This window comes from Lepidochelys olivacea (assembly GCF_965140295.1).
Source record: "Lepidochelys olivacea isolate rLepOli2 genome assembly, chromosome: 2".
NCBI classification, from domain to species: domain Eukaryota; kingdom Metazoa; phylum Chordata; order Testudines; family Cheloniidae; genus Lepidochelys; species Lepidochelys olivacea.
The window spans coordinates 75204889-75225654 of record NC_140412.1 but is presented as its reverse complement, the minus strand read 5'-3'; the positions used below and the strand labels follow the sequence as shown (position 1 = coordinate 75225654).

The following is a 20766-nucleotide window of genomic DNA, read 5'->3' as shown; positions in this document are numbered from 1 at the left end:
GAATGATGGGCAGTGGACATATGCGGTACTCCTGTGATCTTCTGTGGCGTAAGTTTTTTCCTTTGTGTTGGTCTATGTAGTATTTTCCTTTCTGACTACCTATCAGGTGTTTTCCAGCTGGTTGATTTGTTGCTTGAAGTCCCCATAGGATGGCCTCTGCCTCCGTTTCATTATTATCTGGCTGGACAATTGTCAGAATGTCTGTGTTTTAAAATTGTGCAAGACTAATAGTTTGTTACGAGGTAGAATTGCACCCTCTGGTGATATAAACTTTGAGTTTGTAAGTTTAAACTTCCAAAAATCTTAATTATAAAAAAGTACCCAACTGGTTTCACAGTATTAGCGTTTTGTAACAATTTTTGTAAAAACAAGGAAATTCAGGATGCAGGGTCCTCTATTTGTAGAGGATGTGCAAAAACAAATTTAGGATAGTATACATTGGGGTTACCATAGCACAGCAGGGTTTCTTGTCTCCTCAAGAGATTTTGGCTTTCACCTGTCAGTCATTTGTCCCCATTGTAAAACTACCCAAGTCTTTGGCACAATTTGGGATGATTGGCAACTCCAACAAAGGAAAACTAGAATAGCAGGGATATTGGAGTCAGGATAAAGTTGTATTAAGGAATACTCCTCTAGCTCCATGGAGACTAGTCAGTATAGCCTATATGTTCTTTAATAAGTAGAACCATCAACCTTCAACCATCTTCTAAAAGGAGAAAAAAGAAAAGAATAGTTCAGCTTGTAATTTTTTTGGGGTGGTGGGTTTTTTTGGGGGTTAGCCCTCATCTGCCTCTCCTCCCCTACCCTTACAAAAAAAATCCGTCCTCTCTATCAAACAGCTGGAGGACTTGCAGTTTGAAGAAACATCCCAAGTATTTTGTCAATATACTTATATATATTCTCAAGCTTACTGCTCTCAGAATTGTCTGTTTAATGTGCATTTGCAGCTAGCTATGTTTTCTATTAAGCAAGGAGGGCTAGTTCAATAAAATCTTGAGTTACGTACAGCAGTCCTACCATCTGCATCACATTAGAGCAGACATGAGACAAAACACTGACTCTTAAGGTTAAATCTAAATTTCCTGTTTCAATCCTGAAGTTTGATTTGTTAGAAGAAAAGCAACCAAGAAGAACAGAAATAGAGACAAGCGCTAGAAATAGAATTTAAAGACCATTAGTTCCCAGCTATTTTTTATCTTTATGAAGTGTCAATTTAGGTAGAAATAACACACGGAGCACAAATGATAATCTTACTAGTTAAAATTCCATCTCCAAGAGGGGACAGATACACCAAATACATCCTTCACCCAAATAAACTTTTACCCAATGTAATCTTTTATGAGGGTGGGGGTTTGAGTGTATGGGGGAGGGGGTAGTTTTTATGAAGTTGCCCAATTTCTTCAGCACATTGCTTCCGCTGTCTTTTTAGCTGAGGAGGCCTGGCTAGGGGTTGTCGTTGGAACTCATCAAGACTGTTTTTTAATTAGCGTTAAGAAATCCCTTCTGCCCAGCAACTGAATAGCTGCTTCTACATCATTCTCAGTCCCTGCTGATTCAGGGAGCGGAAGGCACAGAGTGAGGCTCTAACCCAATCACAATCGCTTGGCCTTTGAGCCATCCTGACTCCTGTCCAAGCAGTGATTTTTGAAATTCCCTAAAATCACACATTCTGCAAATATTACCTGTGTTGATTGAAATCTCATACTTGGGATATTAGGAGACATTCTCTCAATAGAAATCATTCAGTCTAAAAAAAAATCTAACTTCAAAAAATCAGAACATGAAGTAATGCAAAATGTGAGTGCGAATAGGAATGCTGTGCACTTCTACAACGACTTCATTCTGAGGATCTAAAAACATTATACAACCTATGAACAGAACTGGTCAAGCTTTTGTTTACACAAAAATCCTTACCACTTCTCAACCCACTCTGTTCCTGAGCTCTATCTCAAAACACCACTGTGAGAAATTATCCCTATTTTATAGTGGGGAAATTGTGCCACAGATAGGTGACACAGAGTAACGTAGGGAAATCCAGTGGCAATATGGGAATAGAACCCCCAAGTCAGCAGCAAGATCATCCAACCCTCTTTTAGACACATAAAATAGGCAGTTAAAATGCATTTGTATCTGTAACCATCTCTGTCATGTCAGGAAATACTAAAATGATCCACTAAAGGACAAAGGCACATTAGGAACAAAGATACTTTTTGAATTTCCAAAGCTATTTTTGAGATCTATGTTTTTCATTATCAAAGAGGCAGCTGCAATAGCAATTCTGACACCTCAAATTCTTGTTTAGGGCTTTTGAATTCAATCCTTATCCTAACACAAAAAAGTGTTAGTTACTTATGTGAATATTTCTATAGCAGACGTTGCCATAGCATAGTACACCTTATGGAAAATTAAAAACAAATATCTGTCATCTTAAAGAATGACTTAATCAAATCACTGACCCACTTTGCGCCCTATATAAGCCTCTTTGTCTAATGGTAATTAAGTAACACTTATTTAAAGAGCCTCAGGCCATTACGAGAAGATCACCAAACTCCTCCAGATTGTGAGAACAAGTTCAGCAATGAGACCCTGCCGCTCTACACTGTTGCTGTCATTTTTAAGCCACTGTTGTACTTCAAACCAATGCCATTCTTTCAGATAAATTTTGGTTTCCAAAAACTTTCCATCTGAGAAGGGGAAACTTCCCCCATTTTGGCGGGGCGGGGGCGGGGGGAGAAGGGAGACAGGGAATAGGGCTGGGCAATCCTTCTTTGCAGAAGCTAAGGCTTTGTCTACACTACGCACCTTTCAGTGACACAGCTGTGCCGTTACAGCCATGCCGCTAAAAGGTGCGCAGTGTTGCTGCTGTGTGTCGGCGGGAGAGAGCTCTCCCACCGCCAAAAAACTTCCACCCCCAACGAGCGGCTGTAGCTTAGTCAGCAGGAGAGCTCTCCTGCCGACAAAGCCCTGGTCACACCAGCGCTTTTTGTTGACAAAACTTTTGTTTTCTGGGTGTGTGATTTTTTTAACACCTCTGAAGGACAAAAGTTTTGTCAAAAAGAAAAGGAGGACTTGTGGCACCTTAGAGACTCACCAATTTATCTGAGCATAAGCTTTTGTGAGCTACAGCTCACTTGATGCTGTAGCTCACGAAAGCTTATGCTCAGATAAATTGGTGAGTCTCTAAGGTGCCACAAGTCCTCCTTCTCTTTTTGCCGAGACAGACTAACACGGCTGCTACTCTGAAAACTTTTGTCATTCAGTTGCCAGCGTAGACAAAGCCAAAGAGTTAATTTTGACTGAACTGAGTCCTTAAATGCTTGGCAGTTGAGTAGCATTTCAACCTGCATCACTAATATTACCAATTCTCAGCAGCCCTAAGGTTACAGCTATACTGCAGAAAACAAAACATCAGCGAGTCTCAGAGCACAGATCAACTGACTCAAGCTTGAGGGGCTTGTGCTATCGGGCTAAAAAGAGCAGTGTAGATGTTCCCACTGGGGCTGGAGTCTGGGCTCTGAAACCCAGCAAGGGAAGAGGGTCTCAGAGTCCAGGCTCCAGCCCACAGCAGTAGCAGCAGTCTACGCTGCTATTTCCAGCTCGGTAGCATGAGTCCCATTCAGTTGCCCCAGGCTCTGAGACTCACTGCCACAGGGTTGGTTTGTTTGCAGTGTAGATGTGCCATAACTGACCCATCTCATCACCACACTATTTTCCCTTTCAACCTCTAGACTGATAACCTTATATTCAATGACTGCTGAAGAGTCAACTGTAAAAATGATTCATTTACACCTAGCAGCTGGAAAAATTACTTAGCAATGTTTGGCATCTAAGAGCCTAGAAAACCCCTCCCCACTCCATAATCCACATTTTAGAGCAGTGAGACTGTTGGGAAAAAATTTCACTGCATAGAATGTTTAATATACCCTTGTTAAACTTTTAACTTTCAGAGGCACTGGTAGCTGGAGAAGTGGCTGTTTATAGAACAGGACTGATTCTCACTGTTATGCATTTCTGGAGAAAGGAACTTTTTTGTTTTCATTTAATTTCTAATTCCACTGATTGGCGGGGCAAACAGATTATTACATAGTCAGCTGCTTGCTGACTACACAATCAGTATTTTATTATTTACAGTGTAAAAGTTTGCACCACTTATGAACTGAAAAGAATCAACTGAGAAGAAAATTTTAGAATTTATAAACTTAACATGTCTGAAGTATGCAACTTTAAGCAATTTAAGCAAACAAATACATATTCAAGCGTACCAGTACAGCATGAATTACAACACATCTGATTTTACACGGAGACAGGATAGTTGTGCAAAACATGTATGCTATCTGCATGTACAAAGACTCAATTAACATTTGCATGCACATGTTTTGGATTCAGTGAGTTTGCACCCATATTTGCCACCTAAGGCATTGTCATGGTAAGGCTACATGCTAACCCATTGTAGAAATCTAGCACAGACTGGTCATGAGATAGCTCCATATAGTACAGTATACATTGCTATCCCTTTTGAACCAAGTGGTTAGCCAATGTTCATGATCTTCTGGTTGAGTAGGAGGAGAAGTTGATGATGGAGACTTGTATTTCTTTCAGGCAATCCTTTTTATTTACAAAAATGTTCCCAAAGTCCTGTTTCCCTGATCACAGTAGGAATCAAACAGGAAGGAATTTCTTTACTAACCATTCCAAGCCTCTTTTCAGCCAGCATTCTGCCCCAAAAGCTCTTCCTCTTGCATTTCTCTGAGCCATGTTACTAGTGTTTCTCTTGCTGGCTGCTTCTCTGGTGTATTTCCTCATGCACAGCCCTACCAAACATTATTCTCCCCCACCCCCCATATTTGTCCTAAGCCCCCAGAGAAACTCTCTCAACACATATAGCTCAGCCTTTGTCCAGTCGAGCCGTGTAGCCTGTGTTTTGGGCAGTTGTTCCTATTGTTTCTCCAAAAAGGACCTTACCTGTTTCTTGCATTTATCCTGAATGAATAGTGGCTAGCATGCACATCAGCTTCGATAGGGTTTCACCCAGCCTCCATCATAACAATACTTTCATATGTACTAAGCTGGTGAATATATTAGCTAGCACATGCTCAGAACGCACCTTTAAATCCTAATTGAGCCAAAGTCTAAGCATACTTTGAAAGTATGGTTTGAAAGTATATCCCTTAACATTACCTAATGACTATTCAGAATGATTAGCTGCTTTGCAATAGAAAGTACAGGAAATCATTTTGAAATGAGTTACCAATATGTTACTGAAAATTTGTCTTAGCAGTATATGCCAATAAAAAAGCAATCTCTCTCCTCCCTCAGGTTTCAGAGTAACAGCCGTGTTAGTCTGTATTCGCAAAAAGAAAAGGAGTACATGTGGCACCTTAGAGACTAACCAATTTATTTGAGCATAAGCTTTCGTGAGCTACAGCTCACTTCATCGGATGCATACTGTGGAAAGTGTAGAAGATCTTTTTATATACACACACAGCATGAAAAAATACCATCACAGGGCCTAATAGCATCAGCCACACTATCAGAGGCTCATTCACCTGCACATCCACCAATGTGAAATATGCCATCATGTGCCAGCAATGCCCCTCTGCCATGTACATTGGTCAAACGGGACAGTCTCTACGTAAAAGAATAAATGGACACAAATCAGATGTCAAGAATTATAACATTCATAAACCAGTCGGAGAACACTTCAATCTCTCTGGTCACGGGATTACAGACATGAAAGTTGTGATATTAAAACAAAAAAACTTCAAATCCAGACTCCAGCGAGAAGCTGTTGAATTGGAATTCATTTGCAAATTTGATACAATTAATTTAGGCTTGAATAGAGACTGGGAGTGGCTAAGTCATTATGCAAGGTAACTTATTTCCCCTTGTTTTTTCCTACCCCCCCCCCCCCCCGCCAGACGTTCTTGTTAAACCCTGGATTTATGCTGGAAATGGCCCATCTTGATTATCATACACATTGTAAGGAGAGTGGTCACTTTAGATAAGCTATTACCAGCAGGAGAGTGGGTTTGGGGGGGGGGGTGAGAAAACCTGGATTTGTGCTGGAAATGGCCCAACTTGATTATCATACACATTGTAAGGAGAGTGATCACTTTAGATAAGCTATTAGCAGCAGGAGAGTGGGGTGGGAGGAGGTATTTTTTCATGCTTTGTGTGTATATAAAAAGATCTTCTACACTTTCCACAGTATGCATCCGATGAAGTGAGCTGTAGCTCACGAAAGTTTATGCTCAAATAAATTGGTTAGTCTCTAAGGTGCCACAAGTACTCCTTTTCTTTTTGCAAATACAGACTAACACGGCTGTTACCCTGAAACCTGTCATTTACACTTTAGTTTCATACCTAATTGCCTTTTCTATTGTCTTTCTGTTTTTAAAAACCAAAAATGCAATGTTTCAATTTACAGTTTTTAGATTTTTCAGGTTTAATCATTCTCCTTTTTTACTTTCCTCCTCTCCTCACCCCACCCCAGCCACCCTTCCTTTGTCCACTGGAATAAGGAGCATAAAGGTCAAAAAAATTGAGAGAATGTGGCAGGGGAAACATCCTCTTCCTCTCTGCCCCCCTTGTAAGAATTAAAACAAAAGCAGAACAACCCCACATTTTCTCAGTGAAAGAAAATATCCTTTTTTTTCTTCTAACACCTTTTTTCCCCACCTCAGAAAAGTATGAAAAATGTTTTTAGAAAGTGTGAAAAAATACTTTCATTTGTTTAAACTTTTTTTAAAGTTTTCATACTTTTCCAGTCAGCAGTGTGCCCTTGTTGCCAAGAAGGCCAATGGCATTTTGGGATGTATAAGTAGGGGCATTGCGAGCAGATCGAGGGACGTGATCGTCCCCCTCTATTTGACATTGGTGAGGCCTCATCTGGAGTACTGTGTCCAGTTTTGGGCCCCACACTACAAGAAGGATGTGGATAAATTGGAGAGAGTCCAGCGAAGGGCAACAAAAATGATTAGGGGTCTGGAACACATGACTTATGAGGAGAAGTTGAGGGAACTGGGATTGTTTAGTCTGCAGAAGAGAAGAATGAGGGGGGATTTGATAGCTGCTTTCAACTACCTGAGAGGTGGTTCCAGAGAGGATGGTTCTAGACTATTCTCAGTGGTAGAAGAGGCCAGGACAAGGAGTAATGGTCTCAAGTTGCAGTGGGGGAGGTTTAGGTTGGATATTAGGAAAAACTTTTTCACTAGGAGGGTGGTGAAACACTGGAATGCATTACCTAGGGAGGTGGTAGAATGTCCTTCCTTAGAAGTTTTTAAGGTCAGGCTTGACAAAGCCCTGGCTGGAATGATTTAATTGGGGATTGGTCCTGCTTTGAGCAGGGGGTTGGACTAGATGACCTCCTGAGGTCCCTTCCAACCCTGATATTCTATGATTCTATGATTCCAGTTGAAAAACACATTTTAAAGTGAGGAAGTATCATCTTCCCCGTATCCCACTCATCCTTTTTTACATTTTTCCACATTTTTCCATTGTGGGAAAAAAACCATAACTGTGAGGGGGGAGACCCAAAAATATAAAACCTGAAATGAAACAAAAATTTAAAAAGTCAGTGAAAGATCATAAAAGCTCTGAACATTTTTTTGTCTGAAACTTTGGGGAGGGAGGGAAATACTTTTGCAACTAACTCTAGGTTAGATATGTAAATGGCTAATGAGTACTTCCACAGTTATGTTATGTTAGAATAATTTTTTAGAAGAGAGCTAAACCCTCAGGCTTCTGGGCATAAACCAACCACTAAGTGACAGAGGATAGGAAGAAATGTTCTCTATGGGTAGGTTATTGCATTATTGTCCACTTACAGGGATTCATGCACTTGCCTCTGGAGCATATGGTACAGGCCACGGTTAAGAAACAAGCCACTAGACTAGGTATGGCCCTGGGCTGATCCTGTATGATAGCTCCTGTTTGGTAAGGTTTAAATGTCATGCCTTGGGGTCATCCCTATTTATTAATTATTATTGTTTATGTATTTATTATCAAACCAACATATAGCAATGGCTGAGAGCACCTCCAAAAATGGAAACTTATTTTTACAAAATCAATGTAAATTCCAGTATAACACACCACAGAAAAAATTAACACTTTTTTTTCTACAAACATTAACCCCACTTATAGGAGAGAGTGCATGGCCCAGACCTCAGCCAGCTTTTACATCTCATTTTTCAGTTGGGACTTGGTCCTGCATTATTGAAGCCAATGGATGCTTTGCCATTGATTTCAGTGGGCACAAGATCGGGCAGTTAGGGTGGGTTTCACAACAGGACTGAGGTATTGCAATGCTGAGCATCACGGCACCTTACTTTTAGGTGTCTAAAAAATCTGGGAACAACACTGCGACCCACAAAGCCAAGTTATACACCTAGGTTCTCTATACAATGAACGGGGAGGGACAGGCACCTAAGAATGCAATCCACAAAAGCCAGCATACTAGTTGGGGAGCCACCTAAGCTAGTTAATGGGAGATGCGGATGAGAGGGATGTGTCCTAAGCCCTGCCCCTCTCTCAGAGGTGCGCATGTAAGCTCTGGCTGAAGAAAGACAGCTAGCTTTGCTTAGCAATCCATGAAAAGGAACCTACTGCCAAATGGCGCCTAAGGCATTTATTGTGAGAATGAGTTTGGCACCTGCCTTGCTCCACACAAAATGGTGCAGGGAGGGTGTGTCCACCTTTTAACTTTTAGCCTAGTGGTTAGAGCACTTGCCTGGGATATGAGAGCCAAGTCCAATTCTCCTCTCTGTGCCGGGAGCAGGGAGGGAGGGAGGATTTGAACAGGGGTTTCCTATGGAGAGTTCTACTGGCTACTGAGCTATGGGACATTCTGATGAGGGCTCCCTCAGTCTCTCGTATTGAAGCTGTTCCATGATGGATAAATAAGAGAGTTTGAAGCAGGAGAATTGGAGCTGACGTGTCTCACCTGCCAGGTGGGGCCCTAACCATTGGATTACAGCCTCATTCACACTCTTCCTCTCTCTGAACCTATTACTTCCACTGTGGATAAATACTTAAATAGTCATTGGGCCAGAAAGAGGGAGTAAGTGGATGGGAATGACCCTGTAGGCCATTAGTTAGGGCACCCACTAGGAGGTGGGAGACCCTGGGTCCAGTCCCCTTGCGGCAGTCACTTTTTCATTATTTATCCACAGACAACTGCTTCAGCGGGAGAAACTGAGGGCATCCCCTCATCAGAATATCAGTGGTGAGTGAACTCTCCTAAGAGGTGGAAGACCCCATTTCTCCCACTTCTGGCAGAGAGGGGGAAATTGAACCTGGGTCTCCAACTACCCAGGTGAGTGCTTTAACCCTGGTCTAAAAGTTATAAGGTAGACATCTCCTCCTACAGCTAGATTTAGAATTGGACTTGATCCAGTTGGCAGCCTCTGAAGACTCCTTCCAGATCAGGCCCCACACACAACTTAAGTGGCTGAATGCCTCTCCTCCCCTGGCTCTCAAATTGCTTTGGGGCTTAGGTGGGAGATAGGTGTCCAGATGCCTAAAGGGAGTGAGCAGTGCACATGCTCAGAGACAGAAACTTCGATTCTGAGGGAACTTTTATGCTAAAAAACTTAGGCACCGAATGGGTTTAGGTGCCCACAGTGTTCAGTTGAAGTTTTGTGGATCGCAGTAGAGCCAAACGGGGACTTAGGCACCTAAGTCTGGGATTAGGTGCCTAAATCAATTTGTGGATCCCATCTTTACTGGCCAATCCCAAAGGTCTGAAACATGCAACAATGCTTGGATTATAGAACAGCCTTTCTATTGTGCACTTAGAGCTGCACTGATGAAATACAAGGAACCCACTGTAAGTTCTAATGGCACCTCAAGCACAAGAACAATTTTCTAACTTCTGATTTTGATTAGTATTGTGAGGTGTGGGGAAAGGAAAGCATTTCTTTCTGTGCATTCAAAAGTGATTTTTTTGCTTGCAAGTGAGCAAAAACTTTATGGCAGCTTTTTGGATTCATTTAAGGTACCAAATTCACTTGGGAAATAATTGTGTGAAAAGACATGTTTTTCTAAAAATGTTCACATCAATATCTGCCCTCTACTATTATGCTTTTTTATTTTTTTTTGCAGGGGGGTCTGGACCAGTTATGACACACCCTGTCCCAGTGTGACCCTATGGGAGATTCTACTGAGCCAGAGTGTTGAGGGGCAATTGTGATTAATCCTCACGGGGCTTTCAGGGTATCATCTGAGACGGCCTTGCTGAGTTGAGGTAATTAGGTACAGCTGAGGCTACTTAGTGTCTGAACTTTTAAAAGGGACTGGGCTTCTCTCATACTACGTTAGAAAAGGTGTTTGCTGTCTGGATGTCAGGACAGGGAGCTCTTTAGACAGAAGAGCTACCCTGTTTATTTTGTTTGGTGTGTATCTGAGAGTTTGCTTTGTGGCTTAAGGATTTGAGCTTCATGATGAAAATGTGGCCAGGGCCCATGAAAGTTTTCTGGTTGTGTTCACTTGGTAGCAGAAGAAATACTGTAAAATACTCTGGAGTGGTTTCTCTGCTTAACCTGGGATTCCAGTGAGATTTCTGTCCAGTGTATCTGACCCTGGACTTCCTAGATGCATTCAGAGCATGCAAGGTGATTCACAGGAAAGTAAGGAAGACTGTCCTAGCCCTGCAGATCTAACACTCGGTTTTGCTGTTGTTTTTGTAAACTTAAACACACTCAATCCTGGTAATGAGAGAACATGAGCTTCACTCAGTAAAACAACAACATCTATTGAGAATGTGTTAAGAGTGAAGTTCACCATTAGGGACGCCAATTGTTGAAAATCCATTAGAGACATTTGCAAACCTTACTCTTGCTCTTCTAAATTGATTGTCCAAAAACTTGACAGCCCAGCAGCTCTGCTTCTGTACTGGGGTGAGGAAGGGGAGAGAGAATGAAACTGCATTCAGATACTTTGCCAAGTGTTGACTAACCAGATACAAGCTCATTGTTAAAGTGCCAACAGTGATTAATAAAAGCCACCAAATGGTTAAGTGATGCCCCATTAAGATTTAATTAGGGGCCTTGGAAACAAACTCACAAAATGTCAGTGTCCTGTTTGTTTCTCTATTTATAAGTGCTCATGAAACGGACTGAATTGCAAGAGAGTGGATTCTCTGATTTTATTTTTATATATATGAAATCAGTTCCACAGAATGTGCTTGCCATTCAGGCTTCCCCCACTATCAACTAATCTGGTGAAACAACCTCTGTGTGAGAAGGTAGGTTAGCCTTCATCTTTTCAGCCCTTAGTGTATCTGAGACTGTCACCATTTTTAGGAATCCTGGCACAGAGCAAAATGAATATGGTGCTACAGATCTCAGACTACCATTGCAAACTGAACTGAACCTACTCATTGCACATAAGCTGATGAACAGGTATCAAACGGTGACCACTTCTGGTCTCTATTACTGAACCCAGATTCAAACTTGTGACACAAAGACTAAATGCTTTCTAGCCCAAAGTCAATTCCAAGGACTCTCTCATCTGCCCTCTCTTGCTTTGTGAATGTAACTGAAGAGTCCCTAAAAACAAACTTGAAGACTGATTTCAATAAAGTTACAAGGGACTGTGAAAACAGTAATAACTGGGCCAATTAATATAGTTCATTTGGGGGGTTTTGTCATCGTTAAAAACAGTCATATATATATATTCTAGCCATGAAATCTGTCCCATTAAGGGCATTGTAACTCCTGTGTGACAGATTTTAAAGGCCTCCCTGGGCTCTTAGATATGTGTAAACTACCCAAGACAATGATGGAAAGAACATTCAGTTCTCTTGCTTCAAGAATCCATTCACATGACCCTTGCCTGACTAGCATGCAATATATAAACAGAGCCTAATAACTCTTAAGTGATATTATTAAGCTTTTCTATGAGGTGGTTTTTGGTTGAGTGAGAGTAAAGAGAGGCTGCTTGCTTCTGGGGATTTTAAAGCTTTAACAAGCCTCCCTTCCACAAATCTTCTTAATATGTTGAACAGTGTGAACTAAAGCTTCATCCGTGGCTTGTCAAGCCGAAGGAAGGTCATTATTTTTCTCCTTAAACTGGTTGTCACGTGCCTTAAAGACAGGCACAAAAGAAGATAGGTACTTGGTAAAGGAAGACTACACTCAGTGGACTAGTTCAGGATTGCATATCACACCACCACATAGCCAACTTCTGCACAAGCTGGCATTGATCTTCTCAGAGTGCCTATGGTGCTCTGACTTGTGCACAAATCACTCCATATCTCCCTATTTCCCCACTTCCAGCCACCAGATGGCATTTTAAGCTCATTCCCACATAAAATGAGTTGACAAATTCATGAGATATTACTGTGGTGTGTTCTATTTCACATTTTTTTCTCCAAAAATGTGAGAAAAATGGGCATACTGTGGACCTGAAATACAAAGGATTATACAATTTTGGCTGCTGTCATAAGATTTTACATTGAGGGTAAAACAAGAGAGGAAACAAAAACACATCCTTGTACACATTCCTTCTAAAAATTATGCCTAAGTACAGGGTCACTCGAATAGTTCTACTTCTTTATAATCTGTGAATTCCTGGAAGGTACAATAGAAGCTGAAGATAGTACCTTTTAATGGTTTGTAAGTGGGGGTGGGAGACGGAGAGTGTGTGTGAATTTAATAGGCACAATTAAATTATCTCCTCAAACACATTTGTACAGCTTCTAGGGAAGTCAATGGGTGATAAAAACACATACCCAAGAGCTTAATTTGGCTCAAAGAGTGCAAATGTTTCTTAAGAATTATTTCCATACTGGATGTGTTAAATAGCGTATAAGACCAACTTCTCCTTTTCCTGTCTTTTCTCTTCCTAACTAAATTCATTACAAATAAAAATCTAATACATCAGGATATTCAAAATGTGCATGTTAATTTCTTAACATTCCAACTAAATCCTGGAAGATATTTCAGACACATTCCTGATTTCATGTTATTGAAAACTCATTATTTTAATCTGTTAAAAGATAAAACTACTTCTGTTCTCTTTCCAGTTGTAATTCTGTCTGTTTCCTGGCTTAGGAAATTTTCAGTGCTTATATCAGAATCTAGAAATAAAAGTGATTACATCAGATAGGAAGTAATGCTAAACATTAGTTAGTAGGAGTAGCAACATTTTAGCATTTCTGTTCTACAAATACTTTCTAAATACAAGTTTAAAAACTGAATAGCCTGCTCGTCAGGTTTACAGTTTTGTATCCTAACATTATTTAAACAGTAAAAGCCTTCATTCTTTCCACCACATCACTTTGTACCAATAGTATCTAAGGCCCAAATTCTCAAAGCTAGTTAGGATTTGAACGTCAGTTGAAATCAATAGAAGTTAAGAGACTAAATACCTTTGAGGATCTTGTCCTAAGAACCTATTGTATTATGGATTAAAAGGGTCAAACTCATACTAATAAACACACATACATACAAATTCCATGTCTCTCTCCTCCCCCACCACCCCAATAATGAAAGCAATCTTACTTGTGTGACATTAACTACATTTGAATCTTTGGAAACCTGTCAACCAAGCAGCAAAAAGAATTAGACCCCCTGATTGAAGTCAGGTTCTTCTGTTTCTCAGTTGTGAGTTAGTGAGCATCAGAAAGTATGAACGTGAGGAGGAAACATTTCTCCAATCGTTTCCATTTCTCAGTGGGAGATTCTCTAAATCACTACAATATTGATCTTAATAAATCACTCTGTAAATACATCTCTTTCAGTGGCAGATAACAAATATCGTAGGAAGAAAAAAACATTATAAAGAAAAAGAAGTAAATAAGCTAGGAAAAACCATTTAGATTTTCACAGCTCTGGAGATTTACCTATCAGCAAGATTACTAATATATCTGTAATAACCAAATAGGAAAGTCTTGTGCCAAACTTCTACCCCAAACAGCAGCAATCACCAGATACATTGCTATTAATGTCTACAGAAAAAGGATAAAGCTGTTTTAATCTTCCACTTATAAAGGCAAATTTAAATGCATAAAATTTCACTCACCCTAATCGAGCATAAACTCCAGGGTCCAAATATGCTGGTTTCCACCTCTTCCCTCCCCACACAATAGGGACTAATCCTGCAACCCAACTCAATACTTGGAGGTAGAGGAGCAAAGTTCCAATACAGCCAACAAAATGACTTTAAGAATAAGCTGTACAAGATGCAAGCTGCAATCCTGGTAATGTGTGCATCTTCCTCTTCTCAGTACTAGTCCAGAAACTGCAACTCCCCAATCTCTTCATAAAGCCAGGTCTCATAGGTGTCAATGGACCTAGCTTCAGATTTTCAAATCTGGTTACTGTAATTATTTTCTGTCTCTTTAATCTAGGGGTGGACAAACGTTTTGGTCTGAGGACCGCATCTGGCTATGGAAATTGTATGGTGGGCAATGAATGCTCACGAAATTGGGAGTTGGGATGCAGGAGGGGGTGAGGGCTCTGGCTGCAGGTGCGGGCTCTGGGGTGGGGCCAGAAATGAGGAGTTCAGAGTGCGGGAGGGCGCTCCGGGCTGGGGCAGGGGGTTGAGGTATGGGAAGGGGTGAGGGCTCTGGCTGGAGGTGCGGGCTCTGGGGTGGGGCCAGGGATGTGGGGTTTGGGGTGTAGGAGGGGGCTGCAGGCTGGGGGTGGAGAAGAGGGGTTTGGAGTATAGGAGGGGGCTCTGGGCTGAAGCAGGGGGTTGGGGTATGGGAGGGGGTACAGGCTCTGGGCTGGGGATGCGGGTTCCAGGGTGGAGCCAGAAATGAGGGGTTCAGGGTAGGCGGGGGGCTCCAGGCTGGAGCAGGGGATTGGAGTCTGGGGGAGAGTGTTCTGGGCTGGGACCAAGGGGTTCGGAGGGTGGGAGGAGGATCAGGGCTGGAGCAGGAGGTTGGGGTACGGGAAGAGGTCCGGGGTGTAGACTCCAGGCAGCATTTACCTCAAGCAGCTCCCGGAAGCAGCGCCATGTCCCCCCTCCAGCTCCTACGTGGAGGCGCGGCACCAGCCAGGCGTCTCTATGCACTGCCCCGTCCGTAGGCACTGCCCCATACACAGGCACCACCCCTGTAGCTCCCATTGGCCACAGTTCCCGGCCAATGGGAGCTGCAGAGCCAGCACTTGGGGCTGGGGCAGAGTGTGAAGCTCCCTGGCTGCCCCTACACATATGAGCTGGAGGGGGGACGTGCCGCTACTTCCGGGATCCGCATGGAGCGGGGCAAGCCCCCAACCCTGCTCCTCAGCAGAAGCTTGAGGGCCGGATTAAAAGGTCTGATGGGCCAGACGCGGTCCGTGGGCCATAGTTTGCCCACCCCTGGTTTCCAACCCATTTTTTCCCCCTAAACAGAATAAAGCAAAGTACTTTTAAGGGAAAAAATAGCTGACATTAATTTCTTATTAAAACAAAATGGAAAAAATGAAAAAATAGAACTCATCTTTTTTGTAAAGATTCTTAGTATGGGTAAGAGACGCTAACACTATTCATTACCGGTAGGGCCCTACCAACTTCATGGTCCATTTTAGTCAACGTCATGGTCAGAGGATTTTCTAAATAATAAATTTCATGATTTCAGCTATTTAAATCTGAAATTTCACGGTGCTGTAATTGTAGGGGTCCTGACCCCGCAAAAAATTGCGGGGGGGGGGGGCGGCTGCAAGGTTATTGTAGTGGGGTTGTGGTACTGCTACCCTTACTTCTGCGCTGCTGTCTATAGAGCTGGGCCCTCAGTCAGCAGCCGCCACTTTCTGGCTCCCCAACTCTGCAGGCAGCAGCGCAGAAGTAAAGGTGGCATGGTCTGGTATTGCCACCCTTACTTCTGCGCTGTTGCTGGCGGGCGCTGCCTCCAGAGCTGAGCGCCTGGCCAACAGCCGCTGCCCTCCAGCTGCCCAGCTCTGATGGCAATGCAGGGAAGTAAGGGCGGCAATACTGTGAACCCCCCCACCCCCCCCGCAACTCACTTTTGGGTCAGGACCCCCAATTTGAGAAACGCTGGTCTCCCCTGTAAAATCTGTATAGTCTAGGGTAAAAGCACTTAAAAGACCAGATTTCATGAGGGGAGACCAGATTTCATGGACCATGACACACTTTTTACGGCCGAGAATTTGGTAGTGCCCTAATTATAGGATAGACGAGGAAGCAAGCAGGCAACTTTATTAAAAATAAAAGGAGTAACCACTTAATTCATTAGGCACTGCATTGAAAACTTTACCCTATGTGGGTTAGGTTACTCTAGTTATAACAGTGATGTACCTGTAATTTGGATATTCTGATTAAAGTTAATTTGGTGGCATCGTTAAAAACATTCTTGTTGTGGTAGCTCTATTTTATTTCACATTGTAGTCATTGTATCATAATAATCTTCACATCACCGCTTATTAGCATTTGAAGGCCCAGAGCTGACTAGTGTTTCCTGTCATTTTAAGGGCATACAGTGGACATACAGTATTGAATGCAGAAGAATCAAAAAGCCTCCAGTCAGGATACCGTAGGCAGGACTGGTAGTGCCGCCTATTATTAAGGTTGCCTAATATGTCTCATTATAAGACTCTGTTCTTAGTTGCCAACCTTTAACAGTTCAGGCTGAAATTTTATATGCTGGGTGTCTGCCTCAGGCTGAATTATTCTGGAAAATTTCAACCAAAACGATGTATTTGTGACTAAGAATGAGGCTAGGGGGAAATACGTTAACGCGCCCATGTAAAATTCTGGTGGTGTTTTCTTTAAAAAGCTCTAGCACCTCCATGCTTTGTAGCAGGGTCTTGAAATTTTACAGTAGGATGGCATTTGTACCAGGGATATGCCTTTTACCATTTTGGTGTAAATCTGCCCAAATTTGACAGGCTGCCACAGGAAGGCTATTGAGGAGCTAGGGAGGGAGGCAGGCCGGAAACCAGGAAGGTTTCTGTTGGAAACCTGCCAGGCATCTGTCAGAAATTTGTTGAAATCGAGACGTTCCCCCAGAATGTTTCAATTCTGAAGCATCAGCATTTTCCAAGAGAAAACTGTTCCATCAGAAAAATTTCTTACCAACTCTATTGCCCATGCACCATTCCCAGAAAGCAACTGAGGATGCTCCAGCAAGGACTATGGGGCAAAGCTGGACTTTCCTTGAAACAGATACTTTCAGCTGCTTTGTACCAGGATGGGGCCGGGCACAGGAACTGAAAGCAGGGAGCCTGTCTCTCCTGTGCTCTCAGTGACCCCTCTGTTAGCATGCATGAAGGAGGAAGTCACTAGAGCTGAATGCAGAGTGGGCTAAAGCCGGACTAGGAGAGAAGGGAAGAAGTAAACTGGGACGAGGAATCTGGTGAAACTGAGACTGGCGGGAGGGTGGGGGTAGGAGGAAGAAACCAGTGACTGTTACTGGAGACTGGAACCCAGGAGGTAGGGGAGGCTGTACTAGGTAGACAAGGAGACTGGGACTGGGATTTGGGGTGGGGGGAGACTGAGACCATGAACCAGTGTGAGAAATGGGAGGAGGGAGTTAGAGACCAGTTAGATTGGGGAGGCGGGGTGGGGAACACTGACATCAGATGAGGTGATTTTTTTTTTCAAGTTGGGCGATTCATCAAATCCTAATCCATTTCACAAATGATTTTTTTGTTTTTGACAAATCAGCATTTTTCAACAGAAAACATGGCTAGTCAAAAAATTCCCGATCAGCTCTACTCACAGGATCAAGTGCATTGTTTGTTATTTTACAGATGCTGTAGACGATGCACAAAAGAATGTTTTTTAAACTTCTGGAGAGGGGGGGGAAACCTTTTGTAGTGATAATCAAGGTGGGCCATTTCCAGCAGTTAACAAGAATGTGTGAGGAACGGGGGGGGGGGAAATAGTTTTACTTTGTGTAATGACCCATCCACTTCCAGTCTATATTCAAGCCTAAGTTAATTGTATCCAGTTTGCAAATTAATTCCAATTCAGCAGTCTCTCGTTGGAGTCTGTTTTTGAAGTTTTTTGCTGAAGAATTGCCACTTTTAGGTCTGTAATCGAGTGACCAAAGAGATTGAAGTGTTCTCCGACTGGTTTTTGAATGTTATCATTCTTGAAGTCTGATTTGTGTCCATTTATTCTTTTACGTAGAGACTGTCCAGTTTGGCCAATGTACATGTCAGAGGGGCATTGCTGGCACAATGATGATATGATGGCATATATCACATTGGTAGATGTGCAGGTGACTGAGACTCTGACAGTGTGGCTGATGTGATTAGGCCCTATGATGGTGTCCCCTGAATAGATATGTGGACACAGTTGGCAACGGGCTTTGTTGCAAGGATAGGTTCCTGGGTTAGTGTTTTTGTTGTGTAGTGTATGGTTGCTGGTGAGTATTTGATTCAGATTGGGGGGATTGTCTGGAAGCAAGGACTGGCCTGTCTCCCAAGATCTGTGAGAGTGATGGCCATCCTTCAGGATAGGTTGTAGATCCTTGATGATGTGTTGGAGAGGTTTTAGTTGGGGGCTGAAGGTGATGGCTAGTGGTGTTCTGTTATTTTTTTTGTTGGGCCTGTTCTGTAGTAGGTGATTTCTGGGTACTCTTCTGGCTCTGTCAAACAGTTTCTTCACTTCAGCAGGTGGGTATTATAGTTGTAAGAATGCTTGATCGAGACCCTGTAGGTGTTTTGTCTCTTTCTGAGGGGTTGGAGCAAATGCGGTTGTATCACAGAGTTTGGCTGTAGACAATGGATTGTGTGGTGTGATCTAGATGAAAGCTGGAGGCATGTAGGTAGGCATAACGGTCAGTAGGTTTCCGGTATAGGGTGGTGCTTATGTGAGCATCACTTATTACCACCATAGTGTCCAGGAAGTGGATCTCTTGTGTGGACTGGTCCAGGCTGAGGTTGATGGTGGTGTAACCCTTCTGCCTGTCAGAGTTGGCAGCAACAAGGGCTGGGTTCAGTATCTAGGGGTTTCATTCCAATAACACAATGCAAAACCGGCTCGAGCCCCCACCCAGTGACCTGGGACAAATATATACCACCCCCGCTGGGCGCCTCCAAGAGGCAATAGTTCCCCTCTCGCAAGCACATAGTCTGAGTGTAGCAAAAAGCCTTTTAATAACAGAGAGAAACAATGTGGCATTATGTTGGGGAAACACCACCAACAGGATTCATAACACAATCCATGAGCAAAAAACCCACGCCAAGCAAATTGGGACGTGTCCTTTCCCTTTGGTTCTTGAGTCCAGCAATCCAAAATCACCCAAAGTCCCAAAAGTCTCTGTCCCAGAGTTCAAAAGTTCATCTGCAGTGTTTTACTTCCCAACCTAGGTGGAGATTTGGGGTGGGGGGGTTAAGGGGCACCTTACGTGGTCCAAAGTTGATGGCCCCACCTCTCCATGGAGCTCCGCTCCGCCAGCCGCCCCATGAGCTGCTCTAGGCATCCAACAAACTGCTTTGCTCTACAAGCCGCTCTGCTCACCGTCCCACAAACTGCTCCACCATATATCTTCAGGCTCCCCCACTACTTAACACAACACTCAGCTCTTAGTAAGTTTAGCTCTTTTGTGATTTCAGTTTGCAGCAGGGGAGCCTCTGTGCTGGTGCACCATTGGCCCAAAGTGAATTCAGCTCAGCAGCCTGTAACTAGACTCCTAAGGGAATCAAAATTAGCTCTGATATTCCACAGTGGAGAGAGGAGGAAGTGCAATTAACATGTAAGGCCCTCACCAGGCAGCCCATACCACCAAGTATTAATACCTGTCCCCAGCCTCTCTTAATTCACAGAGTTTTGGAACCCATGTCCCTTGCCTAGCGAGTGCTGCTTAGTTGATGGCGAGTCCCTCCATCATAACAAAAGGCCAAGTACAGTTCCACTGTCCTTGATTCCCATAATCAGGGTAATAATTTATTCTTCCTGCCCCAATAACAGAGACACTGGGGATCCCACAGCAGCCAAAGTGACCATTTGGGCAGCTATGGCCTCATTCTAGGTGGCATGGGTGTGCATATGCAAATGAGATCAGCCCCTGAAGTTCTTTTCCACAACTTGCCACACCTCACCACCAGATGTCAGGGTGGAGCTCATCCTGACTCTGCTTACATCGGGATGGAAATTGTTGAAATCATGGTAGAATTCCTCAAGGACTCCATTACAGACCTAAAAGTGACAATTCTTCAACAAAAAACTTCAAAAACAGACTCCAATGAGAGACTGCTGAATTGGAATTAATTTGCAAACGGGATACAATTAACTTAGGCTTGAATAAAGACTGGGAGTGAATGTGTCATTACACAAAGTAAAACTATTTCCCCATGTTTATTCCCCCCTCCCCCCATTCCTCACACATTCTTGTCAACTGCTGGAAATGGCCCACCTTGATTATCACTACGAAAGGTTTCCCCGGCACCCCCACAACCGCTCACCTTACCTGATCACTCTCCTTATAGTGTGTATGGTAACACCCATTGTTTCATGTTCTCTGTGTATATAAATCTCCCAACTGTATTTTCCACTGAATGCATCCGATGAAGTGAGCTGTAGCTCACGAAAGCTTATCCTCTAATAAATTTGTTAGTCTCTAAGGTGCCACAAGTACTCCTTTTCTTTTTGCTTAATACATGAACCTCTAGAGAATATGAACAAATAAAAAATCATTTAAAAAGGAAGGTTTGTTTTCTGCCCCCAAAATAAACATTACATAAATGTCACTCTAGAAAATAAAAGTAAACAGCCGAGCAATCTTCTGGGTCTGATTTGAACAGGTGCAAAACTTAGCCTGATGTGAATTTTTTCAGACTTTTTTTTTTTAATTTTAACATGACATTATGTGCA

At 42.8% G+C, this 20766-nt stretch overlaps 1 pseudogene across 1 annotated transcript in view; it reads right to left on the bottom strand.

Annotated features, from left to right (window-relative positions):
- The window catches only part of LOC311516741 (ethanolaminephosphotransferase 1-like), an 80070-nt pseudogene that overhangs the window by 14404 nt on the left and 44900 nt on the right, over positions 1 to 20766 (bottom strand). Inside the window, exon 6 of the transcript in view lies at positions 13844 to 13948. The product of the transcript in view is annotated as an ethanolaminephosphotransferase 1-like (transcript). The remainder of the gene's footprint in view (positions 1 to 13843; positions 13949 to 20766) is intronic.